The following is an 18767-nucleotide window of genomic DNA, read 5'->3' on the forward strand; positions in this document are numbered from 1 at the left end:
CTAAATCAAAGAACTGTCCCCTCTCCTTCTCTGGAATTTGTACGTTAAGTGCTCATGCAATGTGTTTGCCAAGCCAGATCCAATATTCAGTATATGTCTAAATGGTTGGGTTTTTTAGTACTTCTCTCTGTCCTATTTTTGATTGATCCGTTCTTGTGGTGTTTTAAATATATTTTCATCTGTCTCCTGAACTGCCTGGGTGTTGACACAAAGCCCGGGGATTTTTTTCTCCTGCCTGCAGCAGACAGCGCGTTTATCAGCACCTGTCTGAGTGAATGAATGTGTCAGGACAGTTCTTCACACTGGCAAAAGCTCTTGATGGAAAGGGACCAGCCCTAATTTTTATCCGTGATTCAGATTTGTTTACATTTTGTAAAACCTAAGGGAAAGGGGGATAAAAGCTTCAGTTCAATGGAAGTCATGTTGCTAACCTCCAGTGCTAATAATTAACTAAATTATGCTGAATTAATTTGATGTAATTATTGGTGACGGAGCAAAGACAGTAGCCCAGAGAAAGTTTGAGAGACAGGAGGAACAGAAGTCTTAACAATACGAAATACTCCATAAATAGTGTCTCTTTTTGCCAAAATGAGTCATAAATACATAAAACGAGTTTATTACAGTCATCTGGCTTCACTCAATCCTCCAAATTACCCCAGTACCCAGACAAATAGCTGCAAAATGCAGCAAGTGAACTAGAATTAAAACAAGCCTTGATGAATTCGACACAGCTCTCAGTAGAAGTGTCTTTCCCCGTCTTATTATCTGAACAATATAGATTTAATAATACATTTTAAAGAGCACCACAATGCTTTTTCAGGAGACAAAGACCTTAATTAAGAACATGCTTTTGTTACAATGTTTTTTTGTGACTAGACAGGCAACCTGGAGAATGTTTATGGAATCTCTTCATTTGATTTCTATTTTTTAGACAGATTCAGTAAAAAAAAAAAAAAAATTAATAACAAAAATCATGCACTGAACCAAACAGAAAATTTCTATGATTTGTTCTGGAAAGGTACCCAGGCTTTAATTTTTTGCTGTTAAAATATGCAATGCATTGGAAATTCATAAGTTGTTTGTTTGGGTTTTTTTGTTTGGTTGGTTTTTTAATTCTCCGTCATGAATCAGAAAAACCAGGGAACAGAAATCAAATGGCATGTGTTTGTGTTTGTTAAAACAAAGCGCTGGGAAATGGACTAAAAAAAAGAGATGAAAAATTCTGACCAATGCTGGAAAAGTGTTGTTCTCTTCTCATCCCACTACACAAAGGTACGCACTTATAGTTATTAATAGCGTTGCTCCATTTGTAATGCCTCCAAGTGCCGCAGACAGCAGGCACAATTACTAGCTAAATTCATAAAAGATAGGATCCGGCAATATGGACCAAGTCCAAAGACATGGGTCTTTACTACCTGAGTTAAAAGACTTAACTGCCAATAGTACGTTCCTTATCTCATCTGTGAGCCCATTCACCATGCACATGGACATACACACGCACTCCAGTACCGCAATTCTGTGTGTAAAGCCATTGTCGTGTTACTATCTATCTGCATTGGATGGATGGATTTAGCACCAGGGTGGTGGTTTTGCTTCTGTATAACGAAAGTTTACAAATTAAAGCAGAGTTTAGATAATGGCATCAATATATTGAATATTTTACGGCCCTGAGGGGTTGTTAATATTTAACTGTGAATGGTGGGGTCTCTTATTCTGCCTAGCTGCGGTTTGAAATGCAGTGTTTGATTTACATCTGTCATAACCCAATAAATATATGCGCTTTCAAACTTCTATTGCATTTTTATTATCCTTGGTGACAAGAATAAAAATATTACCTAAAACATCATCAGTTATTTCAGAGGAAAGACTCCAAGCACTCGGCTGTATGAAATAATGGGATTTTTCTAATTTGATAAGTAGGTGCTGCTGTACGCCTACAGATCATATCTGCATCAAGAGTTCTGCTGATTCTAAAACAGAATTGATCTTTCAGAGCTCATGTTAATTTCCATCAGCCTCCTATCAGACTCATCATTCCAAAGCAAGTTCTAGGACATGTATAATTTATGCATTTGATTTCAATAGATCATTTCCTGACAAGTTCTGAGGGGGGCAAAATAAAAGTCTGTTTTCCGTAGGGAAAGTGCTAATATATTTTCTGAACAACCAAGTGAACTCTCCTTGAGACTAATTTTTAAAATGATTATGCGGGGCGGGGGGAGGGGAAATTACTCAAAAACCAAAAGAGAGTGCAATTAGCACTCATGAAATGTGATGGATTGCTGAGGTCTCTCATCTATCCACAGGCAGTGGCTGGAAACTTCTCCCAGGCTGTCCCTCCAATGTGACTCAACCGTGACCCACAGGGACTGAACCCCGGGGGAGAGTTAAGTCTCCACAGCCTATTCTGTTCTTGGCTGCTCTATTGAGACTTGCCAGTTTATGGTAATGGCTTTTGTGATGTGGACACTTGCCCACTAGGGACTGACCAACTTATTTTTCCTAGGCGAGCAAAGAGCATGAAGATAGTACTGGCTTTTGGTATTGTTCCTGAGTTGGAATTTGATCATTGCTGCAGTAATGAAAGATTGTCCCCCATGGTCAATAATCCCTTATTTGTGTTACTGTCACAGGTGTACCAACCTCACACTGGGCCAGAAGGGGTTAATGACAGCCTGTGGGCTCAAACAACCCTGCCCCACTACTCTTGCAATAGAAGGAGGAGTTAACAAAGGGATGAACCTGGCTCAGTTAGGAATTGATTAGGAAAGGGCAGCAGATCTCTGGTTCACTCAGGGAGAGGAGCCTGGCTGGAGCCAGGTCGCTGAGTTGTCCCGCTGACAGACAGAACCTGTTTCAAGGAAGGTAGCCTGCAGCTGAGAGAACCAGGCAATGGTTGGTGAAGGAATGCTGGGAGAAGGAAGTGTGCCCAGGGTTCTCAGCTGGCAGAGAGGAAGATGCCTGCAGGGTCAGGGGAGGGGAGAAAACGCACCTTCAACAGAACCAGCTGGATGGCAAAAGTGCAAAGAAGCTCTGTGGTGAGCCTGGAGAAGTGGTTTAGAGAGAGCCATGCTGATACATAGTGAGCCCGGGAAGAGGCGTAAGAGAGGTTGTGTTAGGGAGGCAGCAAGGGGTCGGCATAGCCAGGCCTTGACTGCTTATTTAAGGGACCCTAAACTGAAACCCAGAGGAGAGGAATTCCCCTAGCAGCCCCCTGAGGAAGGTGGGATGGAAACCTCGAGACTCATGCGGTATGGACTATTGAAACCCCTGATACCATGCAGTCTGGAGTTGGACTGAAGGCCTAAGGTGAGGTCAGTGGACTATTGTTTGTTGGACTACTGGTTTACCCTGGAAAGGGAGGGACTTTGTAGACTCAGAGGGCTGAGTCGTGAGAAGAAGCAGATCCCCAGAGGGCTGGAGAGGCTGTCAGGGAAAAACAAAAAGCCTGCTGCTGCAGAACATCCAGCCACTGGAGCACAGGCCAGTGAGTCACACTCTTCCATTATCAAGAAATCCAGATCTCCATTTGGCCTACATTCAATGTAGACTGTTCAAAGCAAGGTGAGAACATCACCTTCAAAGCTTTCCTGTCTTCCTTCTAATTTCTATTCTGATCTTCTCTCACCCAGTTAACAACCCTACCGTATGAAGTCTTTATCTACAGAACAGGTACAGTAATAAGGGCAGACATAATGCAAGAAACCCAGGTACTGCAAGATGCCCAGCCTGCTTCCAACCTTCCTTATCACTTTATCAGTCTTCCTTTCACTCTCTTATACCACTGCTGCCTCTAAACCTTTTACTACAGTTCTCAATTATAGTCTGTTATTTGTACTGGGGTGACCCGCAGGAGGCCTAGTTGTAGACCAGGATCTCATTATGCTAGGAGCTGTACAAACACAGAACAAAAAGACATGGGAAAAAAGTAAGGTTGATGGGCCAGATTCTTATTTTTGTTTGCATGGGTGTAAATCTCAAACAATTCTATTAATTTCAATTGAGTTATTCCAAATTATAGCAGTGTCAACTAGATTGCAATGTGGCTTTCTATTTCTGTCTCCACTAAATCTCCATTTTCTCTGCAGGGTGTGGTTTTTTAAATAAATAAATAAATGTGGTGCCAGGGAGCCTGATCTAGCACGAAATTTAAAAGATCAGAGCACATCAGCTGAGTCTCCCAGCAGACAGTCTAATGTGTTTACTACAAGATGCCTTATTTCACACCTAGCTCTGCAAACAAGAAGCATAATATTGACTTTGTCACTGTGACAATGTCATTGTGCCATTTCTTTAAAGCATATTTAAATGAGAACTCTCCCCACTACAGTCTCTCTGTCAAAGTCACTTTTACATTTCTACCGCACAATGAAATAAAAATGTTTTTATTATCTGACTGCTTTAAAGTCTTTTGCCGAACACTGACTTGAGGTAGGTGGCTCGCAAAACTACTTCTGACTGGTTCTGATATTTGAGTTGAGAGCACTTCTGCTTTCTGCCTCAGTCTCTCATGAAACTAACTAACTCAGTTACACCAGTGTAAAGGCTTTATTAAAGTCACTGGGCCAGACTCTCAGTTGGTGTAAATCAGAAGAGCTCTATTAACATCTGGGGTTTTATAGTGATATACAGTAGCGGAGGTCTGGGCGGTGGTGCTAGTAATTTTGTAACTGCAATGGAGTTAACTCCAAATTTACAGTGATGTTATTGCGATGAGAGACTAGACCCAGCCATCTGTTATATCACCCAACTGCTTCACAGGAGTTTTGAAAGGTTTAATATTTCTGAAGCACTTCGAGGGTGCAAACGTTATGTGATATTGGCACGCCGCGGGCTTACCCCCTTATTAGCACTTAATACTTTAAGGAGAAGGGAGAAGGGGGGAAAGTCTGCTAAAATAAGGAGAAGGAATGGGAAAGAGAGGGAAGCTTACAGAAGGGGTCTAGTCGAAGGTCAATTGAAAACCAGAGTGGAAAGTTGCAAAGAATCATTACCCTTCTGTAAAGTACCGTCCCTGTTTTCTTTTTCCCATTCCTTCTCTTTATTTTAGTAAATATTTTTCTTCCCCCTTCTCCTTTTCTTAAACTTTCATTTTCTTTGGTTTTTCAAAGTCTAATAAACTCCCAGCTTCTGCCTGAAATGGTACAAACAGCATAAGGTAAACAAGAAAGACCAAACATGTGCTTCCTGCACATGGAACTGCCCTGGAAGGCAATACGGACCCTGCAGGTGGGGCTGGTACCCAGAGCCATATGATGCAAGAGCAAATCATTCCAACCTTAGGAGATAAACACAACCATGGTGTAAGCAGGCAGAAGTCCACTGAAGTCAATGAAGCTGGGACTGCTTGCAGCAGTGCCAAATTTATCCTTAAGATCATAGCTTAGAGATGGAAAAGATCCTATTGACCATCATGACCATGACAATTCATCACAGAGGACATGTCAGCTAATAGGCCAAATTATCCATTATGGTAAATTCTGCCATATGACTCTTGGGTCTGTTCCTACAAAGCCTCCACATGTAAAATTTTAGGACTTGCACATCAAGCCCCCTTCAGTACCTGGAATTCATTACAGCTGATTCTCATTTACGCTAGAGCCACTTTATATCTTTCTGGCAGTGTAAATGAGAATCAAGCTGATCAACTTTTCCCCTGACACCTGCTCACTCCTCTACCTCACTTCCCTTCTCCCCACACACCCAGCCCTACTTTCCATTGACTTGACTTTTTCCTTTCATGGATTATTGCCTGAAACAGCATTGCTACCTTTCTTGTCTATTTTCAGACTGTCCTTAAGAAAACCCTCTGGTTCCATTTGTAGCCCACATCCTGTTTCTGCCTCCCCCTCTTCTCGTTCCTAAAAATAAGGCTGATGCAATTCAATGTGACACGACAAAATAACACCGTGCATTGGCAGAAACTCTCTCAAGAGCAGTAATTAAAGAGCGTAGATGAGAGTGTGCAAAATCCGGCCTCCTTTAGACTGGAAAGGAGGCAGCTTAGAGGGGACTCAATTGAGGTGTTTAAGATTATGAAGGGGAAGTTAGTGAAAATTGATCAATGCTTCCCTTTTATATATCCTTAATGTAAGAATGTGGTCACTCAACCAAGCTAATTACAAGGTAAATTTAAAGCAATCTATATGGAAATACTCTTTCACAGAGTGTACAGTTAGCGAGTCAAAATCACTTTTACTTACTTCCTTGAGTCACATATTGTGTCAAGACACTTTTTAGTTCAGCATGAGAAGACCGGCTCATCGAGCGTCAAACTTACCGAACGTTTTCCTGTCATAATGTTTGATGCCCCATCCTGCTGTACAGTAAAGCCAGGGCTTTTGATCCAATAGGGCGAGGTTGGCAGGATCAGGTCCTACAGGTGGGTCCCACTGTATTCCATTATGGTGGAGATCTAAACCATGCAGTATGAGGAAATGTATGATGTATATTTATGGTGGTGCATCTCTGGACACAATGAAGAAAGGTCCACGATTTATCCTCAGGAGGCACTGGGATAATGTGTGCACCTTCTGTCTCTTCTGCTTAGTGGAGTAGTCTAGATGCCCAAGCATCAACTGAGATGGTAATTTTGATTACACAGGTTGAAAAAAAGGCAAGAATTTTTGAAGCATGCTTCTTCCTGAGCCTTTTTCAAAATTAGTGAAGTCCCGGGGTGACAGAGCTCACATCCTAGACACACACAATACTATGATACTTCTGAGGGGTGCAGTTTTCACTTCAGAGATGTTCACCTTTGGAAGAGAGAGAGAACATTTATGAAGGGCTGTGATTGCCACTGGTTTAAAAAATGCCTTTAGATTACTTAATCCATGTACAGCATTCCCACGATGGGATGGCAGGCTGGTAAAAGGAGAGAGAGGAGGAGAGCATTCATTGATGTTCCAATTCCCACAAGACCCAGCAGATGAGATATGCCTTAAAGTGAAGCTTCTTGCCAACAAGAGAATCTTCTTTCTGCAGAAGTATCAATTTCTGTCTTCTTGAGGCTATCCTTTCAAATCCATCTGTGGCTGGCACCCATGCCCTGTTTAAAATTGGCAGACCACCTTCTGAGCAGGCTCAGTTCTATCCTAACACAGATGGCATGAGTGCGGGCCTGCCAGAGAAGCAGTTTGCACATCACGCTTCAGCTTTATGGGCCAGATTACCATCCAAGCAAATCAAAATGGCACCAAATGGTGTCTGCCACCAGAGTTAAAGAAATAAACCTTAACGAACCCTTTGTTCATTATCAACGTTTTGCTGAATGATCAGAGCTTGATTAATGATCAAAGTCCCCAAATAGCTTCCATTCTGGCAAGGGTCTGGCACTGGTGAATCAGTTTGTTTTTCACTAGGGGAGGAAAGAAGGAATATAATGAAGTCTCTATCCCTAACCAGCGCAGTGAGAGAGGTACTTTTGGCAAAAGTGGTTCAGCATCCAAGCCAAATATCCTGCTGAATATGTCAGCCAGGTGCACGTGTCAGCTGTACAACTTTCCATAACTTCTTTGTGAGGGAAGCCAGCACATGGTTTCTATGGCTTTTGGGGACACTCTTAATTTTGAGTGTTTTTTACCGCAGTTGATTACAAGAATATTCACCATTGATAGCAACGCCTGTAGGAATACAGGACATGTCATTAGCAGGAGTATTATTAGTATTAGAAAAGGAGTCGATAGAAGAAGTCTCTTGTGGTCTCTCATCAATGCAGCTAAGCTCATTCAGGCAAATTCTGTGCGGAACGACCCTGCAGCCTCACTGCTGTTAGTGGGAGTAAATCAGTGTCGAATTTGGCCAATTATTTATACGAGTGCACAATTTGAGCGAAACAGTATTCCAGATGTGTAAAAGTCAATTCACGGCCCAATTTTGGAAGCAATCACTACCTAGCAGAGCATTGACTGCTTGGAGCAATCCCTTTGGTTTCACAATAGTAAGCACTGTGCTTGGTGGTGTTTGCAGAATCAAGCCTTTAGCTTGCTGTGTGATTAACGTTAATGGGGGATTTCAATCACCCTTCAAAATTAGGAGTGCCAGGGCTTCTCAAGAAGAAGGGAGGTCTTATGGTTAAGGCACTGAATCGGCATGTCAGTTTCATTCTCAGCTCTGCCATAGACTTTCTTTGTGACTTAGGCAAGTCACTTGGAGATATGCCCTTGCTTCACAGAGGTGGTGTGAGGATAAATGTGCCCTAGAAAAGCCTGTAAATTCATAATAAATACCCCCCACCATTCTGAGACACCCTAAAACATTCACAGTTGATTTGTGCAGAAAGATGAGTAGGAGTCAAGTCAATGGGAGTCTTTCCATTGAGTTCAGTGAGCTTCGGATCAGGTCCTAAGGCAACATAATAAGGACAAATTTAGTACCTGCCTGATGGCAAAGATGTGCAAGGTAATGATGATGATAACCCCAGCTATGGGGTATACCCATTATGACTACCATACTAAATAACCTCCTATGATATTTGGAAGTACACACTTGTTTGAGCAGGTACACATCTCCAGAGATCTGACTTAAAGCACACGTTTAGTTTGTTTGTTCTTTTTTGCACAGGCCCAGAGTATTCCCCATGCTTAGTATTCCTGAGAGTTGATCAGTCACCAGCAGAACAAATTGCACCTGTTGGTATGTTCGACTCTGACGGTAATGATACCTTCCTTTAGGTGGACAGGATGTGTTTTGTATCTGTAGGCACTTCAGCTCGTCGGGGTGAAGTGCACCTGAAAACATTCTGGCTGTTTAAGGCTCTAGCAAAATTGCAAATCCTACAATTGCATGCTCATGTCCTGGTTATTTGAAATCCTGCAAGAGGCATTTCTGAGACAGAACAAGGCTAAATATTTATTAATGATATTCTTATGTCAGGTGACACTTCTGTCTAACTGTAACTGACAGTGGAATGCTAGTAGCTGTTCTGAACTAAATGCAATACACGTAACAACAGCAGAAGCCATCTACCATGCTGAGATAAATAATCCGTCTGCAATCCTGATGAAAGTATCCTTCAAAATATTGTTACATTTGCTATCTTTACTGACAATTCACAATTAGAACTGTGCTATTCAATTTGTCAACAGGGCTGGGTTTTTTCTCTGGCTACAAAATGCCGTTAAGGAATCACTCACAACATGTGCAGTTAGATAACAAATTGGCGCTCGCTTTATCATTTTTGCCAGTTGCTTGTGCTTTGGCAGTTTCACTTTTCTCCCTGTATAGGGCAAATAGGCTCCTAATAAGTTTCATGAAACCAAGGACAGGTCTACACTACAGCAGCACAGCATAGTATAGACACGTCCTACACCAGCTACAGGGGTTTTTCCATCAATATAGTTGATCCGTCTCTTCTTCCCCAGAAGAATTCTGCCATCGACCTAGCCACAACTACACAGGGGGTTAAGTCAACCTGACTACATTGCATAGGGAGTGTAAATTTTCCACAGCTCAGAGCAATGTAGCTAGGTCGATTTAATTTTTAAGTGTAGACAAGGCCTACTCCACTTACAGCAATCAGAGTGAGGGAACTTTAATTATCCTCACAGATTAGGTTTGTCCAAGTCCAACAGTAAGCAACAGAGACCTGCAGAGAAGAATCAATTGTTCATTATCTCCCCTTCCTCATCTCAGTACTCAAAGTGCCATCAATAAAGCAGTCCATATAAGCCTATGTAGGAGGAAAGCACAAATTCATCAGCATATGATCTTTCACCCTTGCTTAACTAGTCACATTACATGTGAATTCATGGCCTTGAGATGAATAGGTGCTTTCAGTAATCCACTCAGAACAATGCATTTTAATATACCACACTACCTTAAGATTTAAATAGGGAGTAATCCTGAAACACTCAATGGAATTGAGCCTTTCAAACTTTCCTGATGCTATGCTTTTCAGAATATATCTGAAACATTATAAAGAGCTGTGGCAAAACTGTAGCCTTCAGAAGACTGCAGTGCTTTTACTGATTTCCATGGGAGCCACACTTGTGTATCTGGCAGTAGAATTTAGCCCTTTCATGTGCTGGGAAAAGTATGAGTCCACTTTGGGACACGACAACCTAGTAGTTCCTTACCCTGCTCTATAGAAAGCAGCTGGTGGGATTCTTAACTCCACCCCTGACAAGTGGATTAGCGCTTAAATTGGCCTTGCCGGCTCGAATTTGGGGTACTGTGGACACAATTCAACGGTATTGGCCTCCGGGAGCTATCCCAGAGTGCTCCATTGTGACCGCTCTGGACAGCACTCTCAACTCAGATGCACTGGCCAGGTAGACAGGAAAAGAACCGCGAACTTTTGAATCTCATTTCCTGTTTGGCCAGCGTGGCAAGCTGCAGGTGACCATGCAGAGCTCATCAGCAGAGGTGACCATGATGGAGTCCCAGAATCGCAAAAGAGCTCCAGCATGGACTGAACAGGAGGTACGGGATCTGATCGCTGTTTGGGGAGAGGAATCTGTGCTATCAGAACTCTGTTCCAGTTTTCGAAATGCCAAAACCTTTGTCAAAATCTCCCAGGGCATGAAGGACAGAGGCCATAACAGGGACCCGAAGCAGTGCCACGTGAAACTTAAGGAGCTGAGGCAAGCCTACCAGAAAACCAGAGAGGCGAACGGCCGCTTTAGGTCAGAGCCCCAAACATGCCGCTTCCGTGATGAGCTGCATGCCATTTTAGGGGGTTCAGCTACCACTACCCCAGCCGTGTTGTTTGACTCCTTCAATGGAGATGGAGGCAACACGGAAGCAGGTTTTGGGGACGAAGAAGATGATGATGATGAGGTTGTAGATAGCTCACAGCAAGCAAGTGGAGAAACCGGTTTTCCCGACAGCCAGGAACTGTTTCTTACCCTGGACCTGGAGCCAGTATCCCCCGAACCCACCCAAGGCTGCTTTCTGGACCCGGCAGGTGGAGAAGGGACCTCCGGTGAGTGTACCTTTTAAAATACTATACATGGTTTAAAAGCAAGCATGTGAAAGGATTACTTTGCCCTGGCATTCGCAGCTCTCCTGGATGTACTCCCAAAGCCTTTGCAAAAGGTTTCTGGGAAGGGCAGCCTTATTGCGTCCTTCATGGTAGGACACTTTACCACTCCAGGCCAGTAACACGTACTCGGGAATCATTGTACAACAAAGCATTGCAGTGTATGTTTGCTGGCGTTCAAACAACATCCGTTCTTTATCTCTCTGTGTTATCCTCAGGAGAGTGAGATATAATTCATGGTCACCTGGTTGAAATAGAGTGCTTTTCTTCAGGGGACACTCAGAGGAGCCCGTTCCTGCTGGGCTGTTTGCCTGTGGCTAAACAGAAATGTTCCCTGCTGTTAGCCACGGGGAGGGGGAAGGGTTGAGGGGGTAGCCACGCGGTGGGGGGAGGCAAAATGTGACCTTGTAACGAAAGCACATGTGCTATGTATGTAATGTTAACAGCAAGGTTTATCCTGAAAGAGTGTAGTCACTGTTTTATAAAATGTGTCTTTTTAAATACCGCTGTCCCTTTTTTTTTCTCCACCAGCTGCATGTGTTTCAATGATCACAGGATCATCTCCTTCCCAGAGGCTAGTGAAGATTAGAAAGAAAAAAAAACGCACTCGAGATGAAATGTTCTCTGAGCTCATGCTGTCCTCCCACACTGACAGAGCACAGACGAATGCGTGGAGGCAAATAATGTCAGAGGGCAGGAAAGCACAAAATGACCGGGAGGAGAGGTGGCGGGCTGAAGAGAGTAAGTGGTGGGCTGAAGACAGGGCTGAAGCTCAAATGTGGCGGCAGCGTGATAAGAGGAGGCAGGATTCAATGCTGAGGCTGCTGGTGGACCAAACCAGTATGCTCCAGTGTATGGTTGAGCTGCAGCAAAGGCAGCTGGAGCACAGACTGCCACTACAGCCCCTGTGTAACCAACCGCCCTCCTCCCCAAGTTCCATAGCCTCCACACCCAGACGCCCAAGAATGCAGTGGGGGGGCCATCGGCCAACCAGCCACTCCGCCACAAAGGATTGCCCAAAAGAAAGAAGGCTGGCATTCAATAAATTTTAAAGTTGTAAACTTTTAAAGTGCTGTGTGGCATTTTCCTTCCCTCCTCCACCACCCCTCCTGGGCTACCTTGGTAGTCATCCCCCTATTTGTGTGATGAATGAATAAAGAATGCATGAATGTGAAGCAACAATGATTTTATTACCTCTGCAAGCGGTGATCGAAGGGAGGAGGGGAGGGTGGTTAGCTTACAGGGAAGTAGAGTGAACCAAGGGACGGGGGGTTTCATCAAGGAGAAACAAACAGATCTTTCACACCGTAGCCTGGCCAGTCATGAAACTGGTTTTCAAAGCTTCTCTGATGCGTACCGTGCCCTCCTGTGCTCTTCTAACCATCCTGGTGTCTGGCTGCGTGTAACCAGCAGCCAGGCAATTTGCCTCAACCTCCCATCCCGCCATCAACGTCTCCCCCTTACTCTCACAGATATTGTGGAGCACACAGCAAGCAGTAATAACAGTGGGAATATTGGTTTCGCTGAGGTCTAAGCGAGTCAGTAAACTGCGCCAGCGCGCCTTTAAACGTCCAAATGCACATTCTACCACCATTCTGCACTTGCTCAGCCTGTAGTTGAACAGCTCCTGACTACTGTCCAGGCTGCCTGTGTACGGCTTCATGAGCCATGGCATTAAGGGGTAGGCTGGGTCCCCAAGGATACATATAGGCATTTCAACATCCCCAACAGTTATTTTCTGGTCTGGGAATAAAGTCGCTTCCTGCAGCTTTTGAAACAGACCAGAGTTCCTGAAGATGCGAGCATCATGTACCTTTCCCGGCCATCCCACGTTGATGTTGGTGAAACGTCCCTTGTGATCCACCAGAGCTTGCAGCACTATTGAAAAGTACCCCTTGTGGTTTATGTACTCGGCGACTTGGTGCTCCAGTGCCAAGATAGGGATATGGGTTCCGTCTATAGCCCCACCACAGTTAGGGAATCCCATTGCAGCAAAGCCATCCACTATGACCTGCACATTTCTCAGGGTCACTACCCTTGATATCAGCAGATCTTTGATTGTGTGGGCTACTTGCATCACAGCAGCCCCAACAGTAGATTTGCCCACTCCAAATTGATTCCCAACTGACTGGTAGCTGTCTGGCGTTGCAAGCTTCCACAGGACTATGCCACTCGCTTCTCAACTGTGAGGGCTGCTCTCATCTTGGTATTCATGCGCTTCAGGGCAGGGGAAAGCAAGTCACAAAGTTCCATGAAAGTGCCCTTACGCATGCGAAAGTTTCGCAGCCACTGGGAATCGTCCCAGACCTGCAATACTATGCGGTCCCACCAGTCTGTGCTTGTTTCCCGAGCCCAGAATCGGCATTCCACAGCATGAACCTGCCCCATTAGCACCATGATGCATGCATTGGCAGGGCCCATGCTTTCAGAGAAATCTGTGTCCATGTCCTGATCACTCACGTGACCACGCTGACGTCGCCTCCTCGCCCGGTATTGCTTGCCAGGTTCTGGTGCTGCATATACTGCTGGATAATGCGTGTGGTGTTTAATGTGCTCCTAATTGCCAAAGTGAGCTGAGCGGCCTCCATGCTTGCCTTGGTATGGCGTCCGCACAGAAAAAAGGCGCGGAACAATTGTCTGCCGTTGCTCTGACGGAGAGAGGGGCGACTGACAACATGGCTTACAGGGTTGGCTTCAGGGAGCTAAAATCAACAAAGGGGGTGGCTTTACATCAAGTAGTATTTCAGGCAGGACTTCACGGAAGGTTCCAATAAGAAATGGTGCACCTAAGTTATTGTTCTTATTGGAACAAGGAGGTTAGTCTGGCCTCTGATTGATACATGGCTAGATTTACCTCACTGCACCTTCCCTGTGAGTGACTGCAGTGTGACCTAGAGTAATGAGTCCCCTAGACGGGGGAGGAGGCAAATGAGTACAAAACAAATCTGGTCTATTTCTTGTTTTGATCGATTCCATCTATCTTTTACATCTTTGGTTGGCAGCAGACGGTGCAGAAGGACTGCATGCCATCCACATCTCATGGTTGCTCGGCAGAAGATGGTACAGTACGACTGCTAGCCATCCTCATCTCTTGCCTGCCCGGCAGAAGATGGTACAATACGACTGCTAGCCATCCTCATCTGTTGCCTGCCCAGCAGAAGATGGTACAGTACGACTGCTAGCAATCCGTATTGCCTGCCTGCTCACCATAAGACGGTTCAGTAGGACTGACTGCAGGACTAAAGAGAATGACCTGGTCAAGTCACTCCAAATTTAGTCCCTGTGCCCATGTCTGCCCAGGCGCTCCCAGCCAACATGGCCAGGAGCACCTCGGACATGACGATGACGGCTACCAGTCGTATTGCACTGTCTGCTGCCAGAAGGCAATGGGTTGCTGCTACTGTGTAGCAATGCCGTACCGTGTCTGCCAGCACCCAGGAGACATAGGGTGACGGTTACTTGAGCGGGCTCCATGCTTGCTGTGGTATGGCGTCTGCACAGGTAACTCAGGAAAAAAGGCGCAAAACGATTGTCTGCCCTTGCTTTCACGGAGGGAGGGAGGGAACGGGGGCCTGATGATATGTACCCAGAACCACCCGCGACAATGTTTTAGCCCCATCAGGCATTGGGATCTCAACCCAGAATTCCAATGGGCAGTGGAGACTGTGGGAACTGTGGGATAGCTACTCTCAGTGCACCGCTCCGGAAGTCGACTCTAGCCCGGTACTGTGGAAGCACTCCGCCGAGTTAATGCACTTAATGCACTTAGAGCATTTTCTGTGGGGACACACACACTCGAATATATAAAACCGATTTCTAAAAAACCGACTTCTATAAATTCGACCTTATTCCATAGTGTAGACATACCCTTAGTCTTTCGTTCCCCATCGCAGTTGTGGAGGGAGGGAGTGCTGGGGAACTGGTGCTCTCTTGGCAGGGGGGCTCAGTACCCTTGCGCATGAGCAGCAGAGGGAGCGCTTATAGCTCAGCACTGTACTGGCCCTGCCTGAGATCACTCTCACCCTTATATTTGGACATAGGCTCTACGAGAGCTGCATGCAACTGAAAGCGATTTAGCTTGAAAATCACTGTTTTAAGTGAAAACAAATGATGCACAAACAGCCTAATAAACCAAGTGCAGTACCGACATTTTACAGCTCTACGAGGCAGGCAATAACCCAGACAGTTTGATTAATAGGGTTCTTCCCTTTATTAGAAGTTCTTTCCTGTATTCAACATTTGGCTGCACAGTTTGGTGAAAAATCAATAAAACAGACTCACTCTGCCGCTGTAACTCCAATGCTAACTTCTTCACTCAGGGCCCAGTCTAAAACCTACTGAACCTGATGGAATGATTCCCATTGACTTCCATGAGCTTTGGATCAAACCTTCTCTCAAGGCACTTAATAGAATCTTCTAAGATTTTTTTCAAAAGACAGAAGTTATTAAAAAGAACAACAAGGAGAAGAATGTGTTTCAAACGAGTCTGCCTTCTCTTGCAAGATATAGACACTTGAAAACCCACAGCAAAATTCTGATCTCATTTACATTGATGTAAACCTGGAATTGACATCAATGGAGTTCATCTGGAGTTTTACTGATGTAACTTAGGTCAGAACCTGGCCCCATTGAGTACAATGAGGTGGTAAAGGTATAAGTAAACGAGGGCATTATTTGTGTTTGACAAGACCTCTATAGTTTAAATTGAACCTAAAACACAGGGAAAACTTCTAGTTTATCATGTCACACTATGATCTTTTAAGTAGAAAGATTATTCATTTGATTCTTCCAGTGAAGGACACAACATGGTGTCATCAAGCACTCATATACTGCACTTATCATTGTGGTGTGACAACCTGAATAGAATAGAAATCTGAAGTACTGTGTGAAACTCTTTAGAGCTGGTCATATGCGGCCATACAAGGGTAGATGTCTCATTTAAGACAATAGAACATACACTTATAAGAGACCAAGGTAAAAGTAGTTGTGGCCCTACTGAACAATTCTAGAACTGGCCCAAGGACAGCAGCATAGGGCATTTGAAAGATACCTTATAACAAGCATTTGAACTCTTTTGTTCCCCCTTCTGAACAGTAGATAAGATATTTCAGGGTCTTTGATATCCACCTTAGATCAGTGCTGTAGGAAAAAGAAAATTTAAGATGGTTAATTAACTTTGTTAAAACACCTGCAGTTAGTCATCCCATCAGGACACTTAGGATGCCCTTTCAGGACTACATTGTCCTTTGTTATTAACATGTAGCTTACATAATAGCCAAAGTGCAATGCAATTAACTCCTTCCCCTGCTGAAATTTAAACCAGCAATTGTTGTTATAATTTACTCAGCAAACCGTCAGGCACCTTTGCTCAGAGAACTTTCCAGCTCTGTTCAAAATATGCCTGATTTACTTTTATGGACAAGATAAAACAATATCAGTTGCTACATTTAATTGTTTAGTACTGAATGGTGTCTAGGGCCCAATTTTCATTTAGATTAGGCCCCTTTACATTGCTACAGCAACATAAAAGGGGCCTTAAAGGGGATGTAAGAGTAATTTACATCCATTTTAAGGCTCCTTTACGCTGCTGGAGCTTTACACTATTTTAGTGAAAAAGTGAATCAGACTCCTAATTAGGCCTATTTTAAAATCTGTTGTGGGCCATATTCTCAGTGGGTGTAACTAGTGTAGATTCAGTGATCTTGGTGGAGCCGCTAGCTAAGGAACTGGCCCAGTATCTTCTGCTGACCTCAGAATACAAAGCACCCGGCTGATCTGCATCTCCTCATTAACTCACTTCTAACTGAAACAGACTGAACTCTCTGTATGTTCAGACACGTACTGTTGGCAGTCACGTCAAGCCACTGACTTGAACTGGTGCAGCCAGGAAGAGTATCTGCATGGCACCATGTCTCCTCTTCTTTAGCATCCAAACGATTTTTCTTCAATCCCTAACTATCCCTCCATAATGTATTCAAGTTCCAGAAAATGTGGAATTGCCTTTCACACACGTGTGCAATCCTTTACCCTGAGCCTGAGTGTGACTGTTGTGTGTGTATATAAAGCATGATAAAACACAAATGGAGTCAACACAAATTCATGTTCCCTTAAATTTTCCTTTTCCATGGGGCATGCTGGTAGTTTTTATGGACAGATACTCCAACGAAAGACTCCCATCGCTCACACTGAAAGAGTTAATTTCTGTGACCCAAATATGGAGACCCATTTTAAACTTGCTGGAAATTGCTTTTTAATCCTAGCTCTCGAGGATTTCCTTTGAAACCATCTGCTGTGCACCCTGGGTACTCTATTTTTGCATGCAGAATTACTATACTATAGACCTTCTTTTGTGTACCCAATACTTTTCAGCACATTCCTGAAATAAAATCCATAGTTTTAGTGTTTTCATTTTTGTTTTCTGACTTCAAGCACAGATTAGAAAACAATTGTAAAGGCCAAAAGCAATTATAAATGCATATCAAGGGCAAATAGAACCACAATTCTTTTCCCTTTGCAGTATTTTGAAATAAATCTAAAAATATAGATTTATATTCATAACGCCTCCTTATTTATAAAAGGTTTTACTTCTCATTGGAAATTGCTTCCTTCTCACTGGAGTCAATGGGTCATAAGCACATGCTTAATTTTAATTCTCTGAATAGGGATGGACTTAGTGCTTTTCTGAATCAGGGCCATAGTTTGGAGGTTGGAAGGTAACACTAAAATGCATCATAACTAGAGCCTGGTACATATAATAAAATAAATGTTTGCAGCTACTCACTTGACTTTTTAAATGATTTATTTTCAGACCCAGTGTGAACTTTTTGCATTTGCTTCCTGCGAACATTTGTTCTGCTGAGTTTTACTGGCGCAAATATTGGCAGAGAGTGAATTTTAAAGTCACGCTCACAAATACGTTCAGGGGAAACAGAATTCTAAATTGTCATGTGCAAGTGCTTGTTTCAGAAATGTTTAATCACAGCAAACCAATACTATGGTTTTTATGTGACCAATCACAGCTAACCGAAAAAGTAGGAATAGCTGAGACACACAGAGGACTGTTTTCAAGCAGTCGATTGGCTCAATCCATAGAGTTCAACAACAACTAAAATTGAATGCTTTCAGCAATAAGTATGTTTAAGGAAATTGCAGTCTGTCTGCAAGCGTTCTGAGAGCAGAGAAGGATGTGAATTATTTGCTTTGTTCTAATCATATAAGGTGCAATTAACTTCTATGAAAAGGACCAGCTTAAGGCCTGTGCGCCCCTTATGTCTCGTGTGAGCCCGTGAGTCTGAGGCCAGATCCTCAAAGGTATTTAGGCAGCTAAATCCCACTGATTTCAGTGGGCACTGGGTGCCTAAATACCTCTGAGGATGTGGGCCCTCTGTATAGGGATTTATATCACCCACCAGGTTCATTTTCGTAAACAATAATCACCTGGCATGCAGTGTAGGTGGATAGAAATATAGAAACTTTAATCTCCGACCAAAATATTCAGTTGCCTAAATGAAGACAGAATTCCATATTCTTTGATGCATTATTCTAGCACATGAGCAATCAATGTTGGAAATGATTAATATACAGGAGAGAGCTACACATGCAGATGTTAGAAGAATGTGAGGAGAAAAAAAACCCCAAGCAAATCATTTTATTTCAGCAATAACAGATGTTGGAGCATCATCCTGCAGCCATGTAACTTTTAATGCAAAATGGCTTTCAGAGTGAGGGGTGGGGGAGTGGAATCAATGCCAAATTACCCATTTATTTCAGCATTTTCATTTTAATG

At 43.6% G+C, this 18767-nt stretch overlaps 1 protein-coding gene across 2 annotated transcripts in view; it reads right to left on the reverse strand.

Annotated features, from left to right (window-relative positions):
* Positions 1–18767, reverse strand: part of LYRM9 (LYR motif containing 9) — an 80689-nt gene that overhangs the window by 39345 nt on the left and 22577 nt on the right. Inside the window, exon 1 of one of the 2 annotated variants that reach the window (XM_077836823.1) lies at positions 16032–16117. The exons of the other annotated variant lie outside the window; for it this stretch is intronic. The gene's annotated coding sequence lies outside the window, so the exon portion shown is untranslated. Of the gene's footprint in view, positions 1–16031; positions 16118–18767 lie in introns of those variants that run through there. 2 annotated transcript variants of the gene reach the window in all.

Source organism: Eretmochelys imbricata, chromosome 17 (genome assembly GCF_965152235.1).
Source record: "Eretmochelys imbricata isolate rEreImb1 chromosome 17, rEreImb1.hap1, whole genome shotgun sequence".
Taxonomy (NCBI): Eukaryota; Metazoa; Chordata; order Testudines; family Cheloniidae; genus Eretmochelys; species Eretmochelys imbricata.